The 18,011-nt window shown below is 38.8% G+C and overlaps 1 long non-coding RNA gene across 1 annotated transcript; it reads right to left on the reverse strand.

The window, feature by feature from the left end:
- Positions 1–9,570: 9,570 nt before the first annotated feature.
- LOC130988583 (uncharacterized) lies at positions 9,571–12,613 on the reverse strand. The gene is made up of 2 exons (XR_009090142.1): positions 11,409–12,613; positions 9,571–10,494 (listed from the first exon to the last, which is right to left on the reverse strand). It is a non-coding gene; the product is annotated as an uncharacterized LOC130988583 (long non-coding RNA).
- Positions 12,614–18,011: the final 5,398 nt, after the last annotated feature.

The raw sequence follows: 18,011 nt of genomic DNA on the forward strand, positions 1-18,011 counted from the left end.
AACTACAAATCGAGGATTGCAACTTAATCGAGTCTGTAGTGGATTCCACTGCAACCGTGAAGGATCCTTTGGAGGAGTGCATCACACAGTCATTATACCCTTACTCCAATCTAGACGAGGCGTGTGATGAGATTTTAGATTATATTGCAGAGCTGGAGGCTGTAGAGAGACATCCCATCGACCCTGTACCTTACATGGATATTTGCAAACCTGTGGATGGGGGAAGGAAGTTGGTGGAACAAGAATTCTCTGCGCCAGAAAGATCAGCCGGGCCAGAGGAATCAAGAAGGCCAGAGGGATCAGCCGGGCCAGCGGCCGCACCCAAAATTGAGCTGAAACAACTTCCAGAGCACTTGAAGTACCAATTTTTGGGTGAAAATGAAACTTTTCCTGTTATTGTGTCTGCCTATCTATCTTCGTTGGAATTGGAAAAGTTGATGCGAGTTTTGAGGAAATACAAGTCTGCTATAGGATGGTCTATTTCTGACATCAAAGGAATTAGTCCTTCTATTTGCATGCATCGTATTCTTTTAGAGCAGGAATACAAGCCTAAGGTGCAGCCGCAGAGACGTCTGAATCCGGCTATGCAAGAAGTGGTGAGAAAAGAGGTGCTGAAGTGGTTGGATGCCGGCATTATCTATGCCATCTCTGATAGTGAGTGGGTGAGTCCCACGCAAGTTGTCTCTAAGAAGGGAGGCATGACTGTGATTAAGGATGAGAGAAACGAGCTCATAGCAACGAGGCTGGTCACAGGATGGCGCGTGTGCATTGATTACCGAGCATTGAATGCAGTCACACGAAAGGATCACTTTCCGTTGCCGTTTATTGATCAGATGCTTGACCGTTTGGCAGGGTATGAGTACTATTGTTTCTTGGATGGGTACTTGGGCTACAATCAAATCATGATAGCCCCGGAGGATCAGCATAAGACCGCGTTTACTTGTCCCTATGGCATCTATGCTTTTAGGCGAATTTCTTTTGGTCTTTGCAATGCTCCTGCCACTTTCCAGCGTTGCATGATGGCAATTTTCCATGGGTTGATTGAAAATATCATGGAGGTATTCATGGATGATTTCTCTGTCTTTGGATATTCTTTTGATAATTGCTTGGACAATCTAGCTCAAGTGTTGCAGCGATGTGAAGAGACAGCACTCGTGCTCAATTGGGAAAAGTGCCACTTCATGGTCCGTGAGGGAATTGTTTTGGGACATAGAGTCTCTGCCCAAGGATTGGAGGTGGATCGTGCTAAGATCGTGGCCATTGAAAAGTTGCCGCCGCCTACTTCTGTGAAATCAGTGCGAAGTTTTCTTGGGCATGCAGGATTTTATAGGCGCTTCATCAAAGAATTCTCCAAACTGTCCAAGCCACTCTGTGCTTTACTTGAGAAGGATGTGAAGTTTGACTTCACCGATGAATGCCGTGCTTCTTTTGAAAAGTTGAAAGCTGCGCTGATCTCTACGCCAGTGTTGATCACGCCGGATTGGAGTGCTCCATTTGAGTTGATGTGCGATGCTAGCGATTGGGCCGTGGGAGCTGTGTTGGGGCAAAAGAGAGACAAGTTATTCAAGGTAATTTACTACACTAGTAAAACTTTGGATTCTGCTCAGAGGAATTACACAACCACGGAGAAGGAGCTGCTAGCTGTGGTGTATGCATTTGATAAGTTCTGTTCTTATTTGATTGGAACTCATTCAATTGTCTACACTGATCATGCCGCCATCCGCTACTTGTTCACAAAGAAGGACTCCAAGCCCCGATTGATTCGATGGATCTTGTTGCTTCAAGAATTTGATATGGAGATTCGTGATCGAAAGGGGTGTGAGAATGTGGTAGCCGACCACTTGTCTAGATTGGAGAATCCGATCGAAGGAGATGATCCGAAGATGGCCATCAATGAGTCTTTCCCAGATGAGCAGATTTGGGCAATGCTATTTAAGGATCCTTGGTACGCAAAGTATAGTAATTACTTGGTTATTGGAGCCCTTCCCGAGGGGTTGTCGCACTATCAAAAGAAGAAGTTCCTCCATGATGTCAAGTTCTATTATTGGGAGGATCCTTACCTATACAGGAGATGCGCCGATGGTTTTATTCGGCGATGTGTTAGAGAGCATGAATGGCCCAAGATCATTGAAGAATGCCATAGCTCACCTAATGGAGGCCACTTTGCTGCCAACCGCACTGCCATGAAGGTAAATCATAGTGGATTCTATTGGCCTTCAATTTTCGCAGACTGCCATGCTTTCGTGAAGTCTTGTGATCGATGCCAGCGCATGGGCAACATTACAAAGAGGGATGAGATGCCACAGAATGTCATTGTTGAGGTGGAGCTGTTTGATGTTTGGGGAATTGACTTCATGGGTCCTTTCCCTGCTTCTTGCGGTTTTTCCTATATATTGCTTGCTGTAGAGTATGTGTCTCGATGGGTGGAGGCGATCCCAACTACCACCAATGATTCCAAGGTAGTCATTAAATTCTTGCAAAAGAATATTTTGACTCGGTTCGGAGCACCGAGAGCGTTGCTAAGTGATGGGGGGTCGCACTTCAACAACAAGCTACTAGCGAGCGTGTTGGCAAAGTACGGAGTAAAGCACAAGGTGACGACTCCATATCATCCTCAAGCTAATGGACAGGCGGAGTTGGCTAATCGGGAGATCAAGCAAATCTTGGAAAAAAGCGTGGCCAACAAGAAGGATTGGGCGAAACACTTGGATGATGCTCTTTGGGCTTATCGCACTGCCTATAAAACTCCGATTGGTATGTCTCCCTATCAACTCGTCTTCGGCAAGTCATGTCATTTACCTGTGGAGATTGAGCACAAGGCATATTGGGCGACGAGGAGAATCAATCTGGAGTTCAAGGAGGCTGGCCATACAAGGCGCGATTTATTGACAGAGCTGGATGAATGGAGGAATGAGGCATATGAAAGTTCCCGCATCTACAAAGAGAGGGCCAAGAAATTCCATGATTTAAGCATCCGCACCAAGGAAATCAAGCCAGGAGATGAGGTACTCCTATACAACTCGAAATTACGTTTGTTTCCTGGCAAGCTACAATCAAGATGGACAGGGCCATATGTGGTGCATAAGAGCAATTGGAATGGGACGTATGAGTTGTTTGCCGCTGATGGCACTACCTTCACTGTCAATGGTCATCGTCTCAAACCATACTTCAAGTCAAACGTGGATCGTGGTCTTGAAGTTGTCAAATTCAATGACCCATGAGTTTGAGGTATCGTCGAGCTCTAGACGTTAAATTAAGCACTTGTTGGGAGGTAACCCAATTGTTTTTCTTTGTTTTGTTTTCCTTTCTTTCTGTTTAGTTTTGTTTCTTTTTGTCTCCTTTTGTTTCTTTGTTTAGTTTGGGGGCAAGTGTTCTCTGCCAGATTTCTGGTGGTTTTCATGTTCCAGCGCGGCCATTTTCCTCACTGCACTTTTCCACGCTGCACATATCCAGCGGAGCCACTCAATTCGCTGCCCCGTTAAGCGCTGCTCTGCCGGCGATATACTTATCCGCGCTGCTCTGCCAGCGATACACTCTCTACTCTGTCCAGTGCAGCCACTCTCTACTCTGACCAAGGCCGCAAAACCCACCTTTTCACCGCCACCCACGATGGTTCAGTGTTCCAATGCCAATAATCAGGGATGTTTTCTATACTCTTTGTATTTCTTTTATGCCCTGAGGACATGGCATACTTTAAGTGTGGGGGGGTGTTTCTATGCTTATATTTTTCAAAAATTGTGCGAAATTGATTTTTCTATGCTTAGTTTTTGGTCTCGAATCTGGCTAATTTTTATGAATCTGTGGAAGAGAAGATGGTTTTCGATGTGAATTTTGGGTTTGTGAATGAATGGAGGATATTCTTGTTTTACCTTTGATATATGTTTCTTGATTGTGCAAAGAATTATGAGTTTTGTTGCAACACTTTTGTAAGTTAGTAAAACGTGATTTGTCCGGTAGATGCTAGAAGGAGTGTTGTCATTGTGATTGCCTACGATCGTATCTTATCTGTGAAATGTGAAAAATGGTGGACGAATTGCCAACTTCAAAAAAATTGCCAGCTCTGAAACATCTGGCCTGTTCTGAAATGCGATAGCTCTGAGTCTCTGCTCCTCTAGTTTAACTATGAGCATGGGAAACCACGTGAAAAGACTTTGGATTACATCCAAATAGTTTTATTTCATGAATTATGGCTCAACTGTCGAAAAAAAATCTCAAGCACACAAAGTGTGAAAAAATGGTGATATTGATTATAAAGGTGATCACATTAGGGAATTCACTTCTAGCGGAGAATTGGGTCTGATCGAATTACTTGCATTACTCTTGTGTTGTTGCTTAAACTTTATGTTGAGAGGTTTTTTGGGTTTGGGCGTGGTGGAGAGCTCCCGGCGACGGCGTATAACCGGCCGGGCAGCTTTCTTGAGTTGAGCTGGTTCTTAATTGTGCTTATGGCGACGGCGTATAACCGGCCGTGTAGCATTCTTGAGTTGGGTTGGTTTTTACTTGAGCTTACGGCGACGGCGTATAACCGGCCGTGTAGCTTTGGTCTCGAGTTTTGGCATTTAGGCGACGACGTCTCACCGGCCTTTTGCCTTTGTTTTGTTACTTTTCTGGAAGGAAGAGCCGGGATTGTTTGGGGACGATGGTTAGGCCGGAGTTCCGGAAACTTTCTCTTCCGCTCTCTCCTTTCTTTTCTTTTTGCTCTAGACGGGTACTCTTTTTCCTTTTCACGGTTTTTCCCACTGGGTTTTCCGTGAAAAGGTTTTAATGAGGCTCGGCCCTTAGTCTGCTCTTCCTGTGCTTTCAAGGGTGGTTTTAGGTTTTTTTCTTTTCTTTTTTAATAAAAACGCATTTTAATAATAATTAAATGCAAATACGTGACTATGTGAATTTATTTCATATTAACATCAGACGAGCTCAAAGGAAATGGTCTTACATTTTATTTTTTATTTACTTTTAATTGGAATTGGGCCTAAATAACTTACCTAGTTTGGGTCTTATTTAATTTTAAGTTAAGATTATGTGTATTTTTTTAGCCCATTTTTATCCACAATTTTTTTTAAAATTCATATCAACCCACGTACTCTTATTAAATTTTGTAGATTTTTTTACTTTTGTTTTCGTAGAGAGATTTATGGGTTATGTTTTTGGCAGCAGCCATGTGTCATATTCATCAAGAAATTCAACCACGTATCACTCTACCATTCACCAAATCTTAAGCCAATCACCTTACATGCATTTTACTTTTCTGGAATAAATTTGACATCTCAAGCTCATTCATACCATTTTCACAGTAAACACAATTCTTCGTTCTATTTTCCTTACTTACAGAATTTCAATCGAAACACAAGAAATCTCTTTGAACAATATCTACCTCAAATCAAATTCAGCCATACACCAAACAAATCAAATAACACAACTTGTAAGTATATTTCTCAAGTGTTTTTCCCAATGCATAAGAAAAGATTGAATTTTTTTCATAAGAAAAGATTAAAATTTCTCTTCACCATTTCAAATGAATTAGAATACTAGAATGAGATAGAGGGTGGTTTTGAGATGATTTGAGGAGGGGTGTTGGGCGGCGGTTTTTAGCCGGAGAAGGAGAGCAGCATCGACTGCTCGGCGTGGCAAGAGGAGGAGGCATCGGCCACGGCGCTGCTGCTGCTGTGCTGCTGTCGACACGGCGCCGGCGGTGCCGGATCTGGAGGAAAGGAGAGGCAGCGGCGCTGCTCCGTGCAGGGACGGCGGAGGCAGCTGCTGCTGCCGGTCAAGAGGGAGACGGGGGAAGAGAAGGTGGCAGCTGCTGCCGTGCTGCTGTCGACGCGGCGCCGGCGGTGGCTTCCGCTGCCGTCGACGGAGAAGAGGGAGAGGTGGGAGGAGAAGAGAGAGGGCTGGGAGAAGATGATTTATGTTTAATTTACACTATTTTTAAGGGTTTGAATGTGCGTGTTTAAAGATAATCTTCTGGAATTTGGTGCGTTTATGGTGTATTTTATGCTTTGCAGGAGATTTAGACTCTCGAGATGGAAGAATGCAGTTTTGGATGAATCTAGCGTTTTCCAGAAGAACCGACATCTCCAGAGCAGAGAAATCACCATTTCACTGAAGTCAGAGGAATCGAAGCGAGTGCGGAATCGCCAGAGAAATCAATCAGAGGAGTCGCTAGTCAGAGGAATAGAGAAGCCAGAGCAGAGGAATCACATATTCCTCTGCCGAGAGTCCCAGTTGCCAGAGAAGTCACCATTCCTCTGAAGAAAGCCAGAGCGAAAAAGGTCAGAGGAGTTGATTCCCCGCTGACCAGAGCTGACGAAGTACCAGAGATATCACCCATTCCTCTGGCGATAGCAGAGAATTCACCGTTCCTCTGGCAAATGCCAGAGAGATCATCATTCCGCTGGCGACCCACTTCTCTGGCGAGGTCAGGGAAATCATCCATTCCTCTGGCGAGAGCTGCGAAGTCGGCGCAAGTGGGAGAGTTTCTTCGGAGTGCGCATCTAGCTGGAGAGTTGCCTTAATTCACACGATTCTATTGCTATTAGAATTCTACTTTGCATGGCAACTTTTATGGTGATCCAAAGGAAATCTGAAGCTTATAAATAGGCCTTCCTTTGACCTATTAAAAAAAAAGAACCCCGAACCCTAGTATTCATACTTTAGTTTTTAGCTTTAGAATTTTATTGCTTTCTAGTTTTTAAGGTTTGGATCAAGATTGAAGATTCAAGCTGCTACATCCGTTCTTATTCAGTTTTTATACAATTTGTTTTTACAATTGCGTTCAATTTAATTATGTTTATGTTTGATTTTATTATGTCTGGCTAGTTTCCTTTAGCTGATTCTAGGGTTTGTAAATAGTTGATTGAATTTATGTGATTTATTTGTTAATACCTTTGTGCCTTCCAGTTTATGATTCATAATTCCTGGTGCTTATTTTCTTGTGAATTATCTGATCAATAGTTTGCATGTTTAGCTATTCGGTTTGAGACCTAGCGGAGATAACTGTTTAGCGGATTCAGGAATGTATGATATGATTTTAACCTTGAGACCTAGCGGAGATAGGTGGATCATAGGGAGCTATTCTTAGGAACTTTTGGGAGTTAGTAGATTTTCTTGAGACCTAGCGGAGATAGAGAATTTACTAATCTACGATCGTTGCTGCTCTAGCGAGAGTAATTGATTAATTAAGTGATCTCTCATCATAACTGGATTAAATTGGTACATAGGATTAATAGATTTATTATGTGGATTTAGTTAATGAATTTACTACCCTAGGATCAGTTGTCTTTTAATATTCGAATTTTCCTACATCTTTTTAATCATTGTTATTTGCGTTTTAGTTTAAAGTTAATTAAACCTTCCTTCTTTCGTTTGCCTGAATATTACTAGAGTGTAATTAGGATTACTTAGAGTGATTCGTCATAATAGTCCCTGTGGATACGATACTCGGTTACTTAATTTGTGCTACAATTGCACCGTGTTAGTTGCGGTAATTTGTTGCTAATAATTTAGTGATCAGAAGAGAGAGAAGTCGGAGGAGAGAGAGAGGGGGCGGCTGCCGGCCTCCGTCGGGCGGCTGCGGCAGTAGCGTTAGAGGAGAGAGAGGGAGAGGGTGCGTATGGGTGTGTGTGTGTACGTGCGTCTGTGTTGTGTGCGTGCGTCTGTGGGTTGTGTGTGTGTGTCATTTTTCTTTTAATAAAGGGGATGAGTTGTGGGCTACGGTTTTAATATTGGGCTATTAAGATGGGTTTGATTTAATACAAGAATTGAGCTGCATTTTTTTAGATGTTGGGCTGATTTAATTTTTGTTAAATCATGCTTTACTTAAAATTATTTAGTTAAGTTCTTAATCAACTAATTTTTTTTAATAAGACTATTTATTTTATTAAGTGTAATTATTTACTTTATGTGATTTTGAAATATGATATGAATATGCATAGTGAATATTGCAAAAAGTATTTTGATAAATTCAATTTTTTTAAGATTTCTAATTGAGTTTTGAAAATTCGGGTGTAGAATATTAAGTTTTAACAGCTTGGTAGAATTGTTAGCTCATAAGATATTTTGCGACCTATTAAGATTAGATTATCTTGTAGGTCCATTTGATAGAAGGTTTTAGCACTGGTTTTACAAGAAGAGAATTGTGCAAATTTTATCTACAGGCTTGTCCTATCAAGGTGGGTTTTATTTTCCAAAGTAAGCTTTGAGTTATTGAGCTCTACTTGTATTATGCAAATCCAAATGAATGTCCATGTTAAAATATTTCTTATCTCTCTATTGTTTAAAGTGCTCCTATGTTATCTAACAATCGGGTCCTAGTCGGCGTAGCGATTGGATCGCCCTGGTTAGGATTGTGTACACACAAAGGGGTATTGTGGGTTGTTCCCACTTGCCTCAGACTGTCAGACTTGGGTTGCTCCAATTTCTGAAACATGCATGATAGTGGACCTCTGTGGGCTGCTCCCACATGTTCACATTATAGGTGAAGCACCAATAAAGAGAAGACTGGAAATGGATCCACAAATTTATTTTAAGTATGCATGGAATGCTTTCAAATATTTCTATGTTATACTGTTCATAGCATGGATTATTCTTTTAAATGGATTTTCAAATGTTTTCAAATGGCTAAACCCACTGAGTATATTAGTACTCAGCCCTGCAATTATTTTCAAAACCTTTTGCAGGTTGAGCGGCAGGTGGTGTCATGCGAGGCTGAGGGAGGATATTGCTGTAGTTTCATATAATAATTTCCGCTGCCGTAATATTCACTTAGGTGAATATCTTTTGAGATTGACTCTTTAAATATTCTTAGCCTAATTATTATGAACTCTTTTGGCATTCGCATTCCTAGCGATTGAATCTCGCATATATGTATGTCTAGTATGAAGTGTTATCTTGTTGCCTCAGACCTCCGAACTTTTGATCCTGGTTGGAAAAATTCCTATCTTAATTGTTGTATTTATTATCCTTCAATTGCGGCACTCCTTCATTAAAAATGTGTTACCCGAATCTAAGAACATATCACTTATTTTATTCTAACAAAGCCTAGCAATCCCATTCAGTATCTCGTTTCTTATTCTCCCGGGAGTCGGGCTGTTACAAGTTGTCTAGCATATCGTTCACCCGCCAAATCGGCAACCTCCCGGCGTGGGCCGTAAGGTCCTCGTTCAACAGGCGCTTTCCACCTACTCCTAGAGGATGATGATGGAACTTGAACATTTTGAGGAAAAGTGGAAGAAGTGGGAGTGCTATCAATATCTTCTTCGGGGTCGAAATTGATAGACTTGTCACGGTTACCACGACCATGAGACATGATAACAAATAAATAAGTAGAGCAGAGTATATATATAATAGAGGTTAGAGAATAATAAACAAGAACAATAAAGTAAAGCAAGTGAGTGTAGTGATAGTGTAGTTGAAATATATTGTCACAGCCCGCCCTAACTAAGGATAGTTAAGCCGAGTGATCTACGACTAGGGATGGGGTTAAAGAAGAAGGGGAAGAAAAGGGGCGTCATTTATAGCCGTAAAACTTACTCATCTTAATAAAACTCGTCATTTTCATTCATGAATACTCAATTGAAAATAGTCTATGAAAGACAGCATAAAACTTAATTAATATCATTAATCAAGTTATACATCATATGAAACCATTCTCTTAAGACTCAAAGTATGACATAACATACTATAACATCAACAACATCTTGCAGCGGAAAGTAGCTAGACATATGTATGAAGACATATTCTAGACAGGTTAACTATTTATTAACAACCCTGGAGACTCCGCTCATTGCAACACCATCATCACATCAGCTCAACCTGCACATTTAGAAAACATATGCAGGGCTGAGTACAAAAGCACTCAGTGGGCACGTATGCCTAGGTATAAAAATACATGCTTCAAAACTGTAAATTGTCGTGCCATCATAAACAGTACAGCAAGGGAGTTTTTCGCTAAAAAGGCCCAAGCTTACTAAATTCATTTGTGATTCTTAAAGTTCGACTGCAGTCTAAGTTCTCTTGTAATCTATCATATCTGGAACTGTGTGCCGGAGAGGTGGCCACCTCTCACGGTCACTTGACCGGCCAACCCGCTAGATGACTCACGGTCACTGGTGTACACTAGTCCTGGCAGGATAGCTATCAACTGCTCAGGACCCGAATTCGATTGCATCATTGGCAAAGCCAAAGCAGATAGATATCATACTAAAATTTAAACATTTTATGGCAAGACAATACTTGAAATAACTTTAACTCAAAGATTTTGTCATGAAATAACTTGCTTGAATGTAACATTTAAACTCATTTGATATATATGAAACTGAAATTAACAGTTAGATCATCTCATGCATTCATTCGTATAAGAGGCCTACGATACGTAGGGGATCTCTATATACGTATAGTAAAAGTAATGCCCACCTGATTGCAGTGTTTTGCTACTTAAGACAATGATTCTCTTTCCTTAGCGCGATAGGTTACTCAGACGCTTTTGTTTATTTGAACCTTTGATAACACGAAAACATGTGTTCGAGTGAATAATAGAAAAGATAACAACAAATGCAGTGAATCACTATTCACTCATTTCTCTAACTACCCATATTTCCTTAAACGACTATATCTAACTCATATACAATCGTTCTTCCTTTATCAAAATATTTCATGTACCTTTGAGGATGTAGGAAATTCCATTTTATATTATTCATTTATTTATCTATTATAAATAAAGAATAATTATATAAACATAAAACGTTTTCCTTTTCCCCATTTAATAATGCCAATCACCAATATATATATATACACATCAATAGCTCATTTATAATCTAAAAGTGATATTTTATCAACAATAAAACTTTAAAATCCTTAATAGGAATTATTTTGAATCATTTCCATCTCAACAAAACTGTATAGATTCAACTTCAACTAATAAACTGCTTTTACTCCGAACTCGTATGGAGTCGAATTTTATATCAATAGAAACCTATTTGAGTCTAGTTTAATTGAAAAAAAAGTATGTTGAAAAACTCCAAGTAGTTTAAGAGATATAGCGATTTTCCCATCGCCTACCAGATTCGGCAGTTTCTGCCAACTGAAAGTCCAGATTTTTTGAAAAATAGCAAACGTTACCTGAATGAGCTCAAATTTTATATGTAGATATCTAACACATATATCTTCATAGAATAAAAATTTGAGAGCTAAATATCAACATATGGTTACTGAAATAATTAACCTAATCATCTGCCTCACGACAGTTTCAGCAGATACTGGCAGTAGACTTCTCAAATTTTAAAAGAGTAGTAAACGAAGTTCAAATAACATGAAACTTTGTACAAATATTCACCACACTCCCATCTATACCCCAGAAATTTCCCATAATATAATAGAAACGGGAATGCATCGAAATAAGGGCGTCAACTTACCCTTGTCCAAGTGAGCACTAATGGAAGTTGTTCGTCGGGGGTTTTCTGGTCGTCGTTCCGCGATGGTGTTTAGCCGCGAAGGTCTACGACTTAGTCTTCCTCGTGCGAGGTAGATCAGGCTACACAACGGTGTTTTCTCAATCCTTTTTCGTCGTAAGGATAGTGAGAAACGAAAGCCGTAAGTTGGCCGGTGGCTAAGTCGGGAATTCGACGTTGGCCTCCGAAGGATATTGCGGCCTTTGGTCAGGAAAATATAGAGAAGGCTTCGGCCTTTCGATTGTTGGGTTTGGTAGCCTGAAGATGGAGGAACGAGTACACGTTCTCGGTTCAGAGCCTAGTGGCCGGTCGGCGAAGAAATAGCCTGGCGAAGGGAGCTCACTTGAGCTCTTGCAATTAAGAAATTTTAAAAATTCTCCTAAACTCTCTCTTGCCTCACACCTCTTGCTGCACTTCTTCCTTCTGCAGAACTCTCCTCAATTTATAGAGGAGTTTCTGCAGACAACATAATCAAAATGGTGGAAATTTTTGGTACCGGGAGTTGCAACTTTTGAAAATTTGATTGTTGAAATTTGCATCTTTTGACAAAATAAAGACACAAATTTGATAACGGAGTTCGGCCAATTATGCCTACGTCTCCGGAGCTGCTGCAGATCTATTTAACAAGGGAGAAAAATATACAGTGTTTACAACACTCACAACACTCAACTCACAACCCGTTATTCCCCGTGAAAATTACTATCTAATTTTCACTATTCACGAATTTCACTATTCGCGACGACTGTCACTATTCACTTGAACAGTACTTCACTATTCACCTTTTCTCCCAACCCTTCACCTGCTCCTCTCTTTCTCTAGATTGCAGATGAATCTTTTTTTTTCTTTGGTTTTGGGTGTATTTACAAATGCTGCTTCGAGGATTATTTATAGGGAATTGAGGTGGTAGGTGGCTGCAGTGTGAAAAGAAATGTTGCCATTGTTGAATGGCTTGCCGCAACTTTTTGACAATTGTGGGAGCTGCTTTTTGACTAACATGTAGGAATTGTTGTGTTGGATGAAAAATCGAGAAATACGTGTAGTGCCGTGATCTAGTTTCTCCTAGTTCCTGTAATAATTCTCCAATTCTTGTTTAATAAATACTCGTCGTATTTATATAAATTAAATCCTCAATCTTGAGATTTAATACGTGAAAGTCGGAATTAATTCGCGACTTAATACCTTAACACATATAACGCGAAATAATAAAATTATTATGCATATGATCTCAAATTATAATTCTAACAATTCGATTTAAATAACACGATTTATGAAATCGATTATAAATCTAAAATTTCTAATACTATTGAATCAATCAACTGGTAATGCAAAGTTTCAATGTGTAGCTAAACCAATAATTTAATTATTGGTTTGATTCATGATTGAATATTAAATCGCAGCTCTGTATCTCTTATACAGACTTTTGCTGAAATAATATTATCTGAACAAAATAATCACAATAAATAATTAAAAAAAAATTTATAACTAATGCACATATTTAATCTAATATGTATTTAAAAGAGCGGGGCATTACATACTACCCCCCTTAAAATAAATTTCGTCCCGAAATTTGCATACCTTGTATTCTAGCTTGTGATACTAGTCATTCGTTTCATTCATCTCTTTTGTAGCCTTTTCCATCCTGTGATGGTTCCTCTACATGACGAGAACAATATTATTGCCTCGTAACACTTAAACCTTGCAATCTAGTCACTAAACTGATTTCTCTCCATAACTTAAGCCTTGAGCTTGGACTATCTCATCTTTCTTAATCACATACTTTCTTAACTGCGAGACGTAATATTCAGTGTATACATCCACAATCCTCCACTAACCATTAGTGCACTATTCCTGACTTTCGTGAATCCTTTCGTTTTTCTTATTCTTGAGGCGAGACACATTTTCTCACCAATATCCATTTTCATTTCGTGCTTTCATAATCCTTTCTTGCAATTCACACTTAACTATTGATGCAACTACACAGCTTGATATTGTCTCCGGATGTTGAACAATTACTAAACCGAATAAGGCAATTATCAATCAGTACTTTATATTTAGTGGTGAAACATCTTATCTTAATTTCCAATTGATAGTACCATCATAATTCTTCACTAATTCGAATCGTCTCTGTTGTCTTACATTGAAATCTCTTTGCTAAAAAAAAAACACTTCAAATTCTTGTCAGCTATAAGGACCTCACACTTAACTCCGTAGAGATAGTATCTCCAAATTTCCAACACGTGCACAACCACAACGAGTTCTAAGTCATAAGTCAAGTAATTCAACTTTGGGGCTAATGAGACATAGTGCTCAAGTTCTCTGAAGTTTAAAACAAATACTTGCTTCCTATTGATGGAGCTTTTGACACTTTAGCCGAAACAATCACCCTTCTAGTGTGAGGTTGTTGGCTTTGAGGTTGGGTTGGATCTTAAGTCTTATTCTAAAGTTCTTTTTCTATGCTCGAATTTTCTGTTGTTTTCTTCATTCCATTTTCTTTCCTTCACCACATCTTGAGGTGGTGTATATCCAGATTGTGTCGGAGTCTTCCCATTCTCCCTTGGTAGCAGTGATTCGATGGTGAGAGTCTTGCTCGTTGGTTGCTCCTACGTAATATTTCTTTGGCTTGGTAGGGGAATTGAATATCTCATGACGCCATTCGTTTGCGAACTCCTTCACGCGTTTCTTATAAGTGTCCACCATATTTGGAGCACGTCCTGATATTTTGTTGAAAACTCTATCATACTAGTTATCTGCCCTGGTTCTCCACTTGGGATTCCAGAAGTTGCTTTGTTTCTACCGACTATCGGTCAAAAGATAGGTTGATGCTTAGTGTATCTTTCTAACTGTGAGAATATCACCTTCTAGTACTTCGAGAACTGACAGCAAACTAAGTCATTCTAGTCATTACTGTGCTTATCGTGGTAAAATAAGATCTTATTGTGACAACTACATAGTGTGAGTCTATACATTGGGATGACGCCCTACTCAAGGTCAAAATCCTAATTGACAATCACCAAGATCTTAGTTATATGGGCTGACCAGACCCAGCACGATGAATCACTCAGTCAAATGGGAGCTTCGCCCCCAATCATGTCAACTTCTTATCTCTTATAAAGCTTTAAGTCAACTTCTAACTTAAAGCACTTACTAATAAGTACTTCATCATAAGTTACTGATACCATGAAAGTCCATTCTATGTTGTTCTAGCCAAGCTATCATGACTAACATCATAATCATAAGCAACATAAGTTCTTATGTGAAAAACTTAATCTCACCGCTATTGAAATAGCTCAAGTGAATCCTTAGTCTTAAAGCATTGCCTCTATGTTGTAACATCTCTATGTTAAACATTTCTATCTTACCAGTCTTTACTTAAATCGATCAAGCGGTGCTATCACGATTAACATTCTCAAAGCATTCTAGGGTGGTACTCAAACGGTTTGTAAGATGACCCAGCAGCTAGCCTAAAACGACAACATAAAGCTTTCTCATTCATTCATACATACATACTTCTGTTTCTTTTGAAACCTTAACATATATGGACATTTAATGTCCCTTTCATGAAAACTTTGCTTATGCCGGAAAGATTCAAGGAATCTAACTCGACCATACATACATACATACATTGATTCGTTAAGGGCTCGGGTTGTCCCGAACACGAAATACATTCATTGAGTCGTTATGGGTTCGGGTAGTCCCAAACACGACAAAAAGCATTCACATAGCATCGTAAACATAAGGCGCACATTTTCTTGAAAAACTTTCATAACATCTGAAATACATATATGTATATTTTTGAAACTATTATCGTACCTTTGTTGCGGCAGTGTGGCGGCGAGCTGAGGGTTACTGACATTCTTAGAAGTCTAGAGATACTATTCTAGACTCGACATCAAAAACTTATGATAATCAGAGACATGAAAGGAAACTTATGCTCTATCTCATATTCTATCTCCTTACTCAACTCTATATAAACTCTCCACTCATCTCAAATCCTTAAGTTCAAGGATAGGTTTCAAGAAAATCATGGTTCCAAGTCTCGATTTGTCTCTCATATAAGGCTCGTCTAATCTCATTCAAACACATAGACAACACAATCACCTAAGGCCCATAAGAAAACACAATCAAACATTATCAAAACATGCTCTATTTTTATAATGACTCAACTTCAAAATCTAACCTGTTCTGACTCCGACACCTCCTGGACTCGAGACTCATACCAAAAGAAAGGTCTTCGAGTCTAGTTTCATATAAAAAAAGTAGAGTCAAAAACTCCAAGTATTGTAGGAGATATGACTGTTTTACTACAGTCTACCATATTCGGCAATTTTGAGCAATCGAAAACTTGGATTTTTAAAAAAATAGTAAACGTTGTCAAACTGGGCTCAACTTTGGTGGATATCTAGCTAACACTATAAGGTTAATACCATAAAAATTTTGAAATCTAGATCACACAGGAAGCTACTGAAATGAATGACTCTTTCTCCTGTTCTCTGAAATTCTCGGTAGTAATGTGCAGTTTAGGTTTTGTATTTTATAAAAATAGTAAACGAAGTCCAAATGACTTGAAATTTTACCGGTGTGCTTAAGACTCATGTAGGGATTTGTTATAAAATTATCAAAGCTATTAGACATCTAAAAACCGTCGATCATAGTAGGTCAGTAGGCGTACGAAATTCACCAAAATCTCATTTCAAACTCTTAAATGCTCAACTCAACATCCCTTCAAAGAAAACCAATCAAAGCTCATTTTAAACACATATAGCACTTGAAAACATTCAAGCACATTATAATACTCATCATACTAAATCTTGACTCTCTTCTTACATCATAACCTCAAATCTCAAGTAAAACATTTCAACGAACTCATCATTAAAATTCTCTTCTCATTTTCGTGCTCAAAATTACTCAAATACTCAAACATGATCTCATTTATCATATAAATCATTATACACATATAGATTCCTTTTTATCATGTAAACTAAACTCTAATGAAACTTCATGTATCATCATAAAACTCTTAATAAAACATGACAAACTTTCACATAATGGTCATAAAGCAATTAGACCTCATTTTATCAATCATCGACTTCTCAAAATATGAAAACTCAAAAACTCATACAAACTAAACTAAGTCAAAAATTTTCTTAGCCAACAAAAGATTTACTCAAACATAATTATACACTAATATCATGCTCAAATACATATATCTTAAGCCAAAATCACTTAAATAACACATAGGCAAAAAGTCCTAATTTTTATTAAAGTAAACTCTTTGAAATTTAATAAACACACATGATACCTTAATCCATTCATAGATCTATCAATCTTAGCCAATTAATCTCACATATAACCCATCAATTTACAAATTAGAGCATAGATACACATATCCCTAATTTTATTAAACTAACTCATATCAAAATCATCAATTGACATCATATACTCAATTTACTCCATCAATCATCATCATATACATCTCATGGACTCATCTTCATCATCTATTAATCATCTTAACCATTGACTCAAAAGTTCCCAATTTTGGGTAAACTAAACTCCATCGAACTTTCACATCTCAAGGCATATACTTCACACATAACATCATACAATCTAGATCTATAAAAATAAGAATCACTTAAAACTATCGTAGACCAATTAACTTAAGTCCTCGTACTCGAACACTATATTACGATCTTAGCTTGAACTCTGAATTTCTATCATAATGAGTGGTCGATATCATTTATAGGACAAAGACTAATCTCAACTAATTACAATGAGACACAATTATACGAAGCCATAATTTGGGTAGTATACTACGTCAGTAGACTAACACTTCTTAGTCTTATCAATCAAGGGGATCTTATTATGACAACTCACGAGTTGCAAGGCTCAAACTCAACACAACATCAAAGCAAGGTGTTGTAGAAATTGTTCAAGAGAATCAAAAGAATGACCAGAGGGTATGAAATGATTAACTACTAGGTCGAACAAAATGACCTCGAGTATGAACCCATCTGGCTTTTCAACCGAAAGTTGAAACACATGGATTTTCAACCCAAAAGACGTCTACTGAGATTTGGATCATGTGGACTGGCCAGGTCCAACATAATCACTCCCCAGTCACACGGGATATACTATCCCGAACTTGAAAATTCTGTGTCTTCTAAACCCTCAACATACTATACATAACAAAACTTAAGTTCACACCAGCAAGCTAAAAGCTTAAACTCAGGGTCCTATGTTCTAGACTCTTGTTTCGAAAGTTCAATATTTTTCGACTCTCCTCTCATGTTGCGGTGGTGGTGGCGGAGTATTATCCCGCCTATCCTTCACATCACACTCTTGATGATATCTTTGAGGCATTTTTGAAATCACAAAAGGAAAACTCAACTCGACCAACGCTCTAAGCATCCTCGAAACTCAAGTGCAATTTACTAACTCAATTTTAAGGAAACCCTCACGGTCACCTTAACATTCATCTGTAAGGCAATAAGCACTCACGAAATGCTAACAAAAAGACCACTCTGATCAACCTAATATATCCATCAGTAGAATGCCTCTTTTTAGAGGACT

Source organism: Salvia miltiorrhiza, chromosome 6 (genome assembly GCF_028751815.1).
Source record: "Salvia miltiorrhiza cultivar Shanhuang (shh) chromosome 6, IMPLAD_Smil_shh, whole genome shotgun sequence".
Lineage (NCBI taxonomy): Eukaryota > Viridiplantae > Streptophyta > Magnoliopsida > Lamiales > Lamiaceae > Salvia > Salvia miltiorrhiza.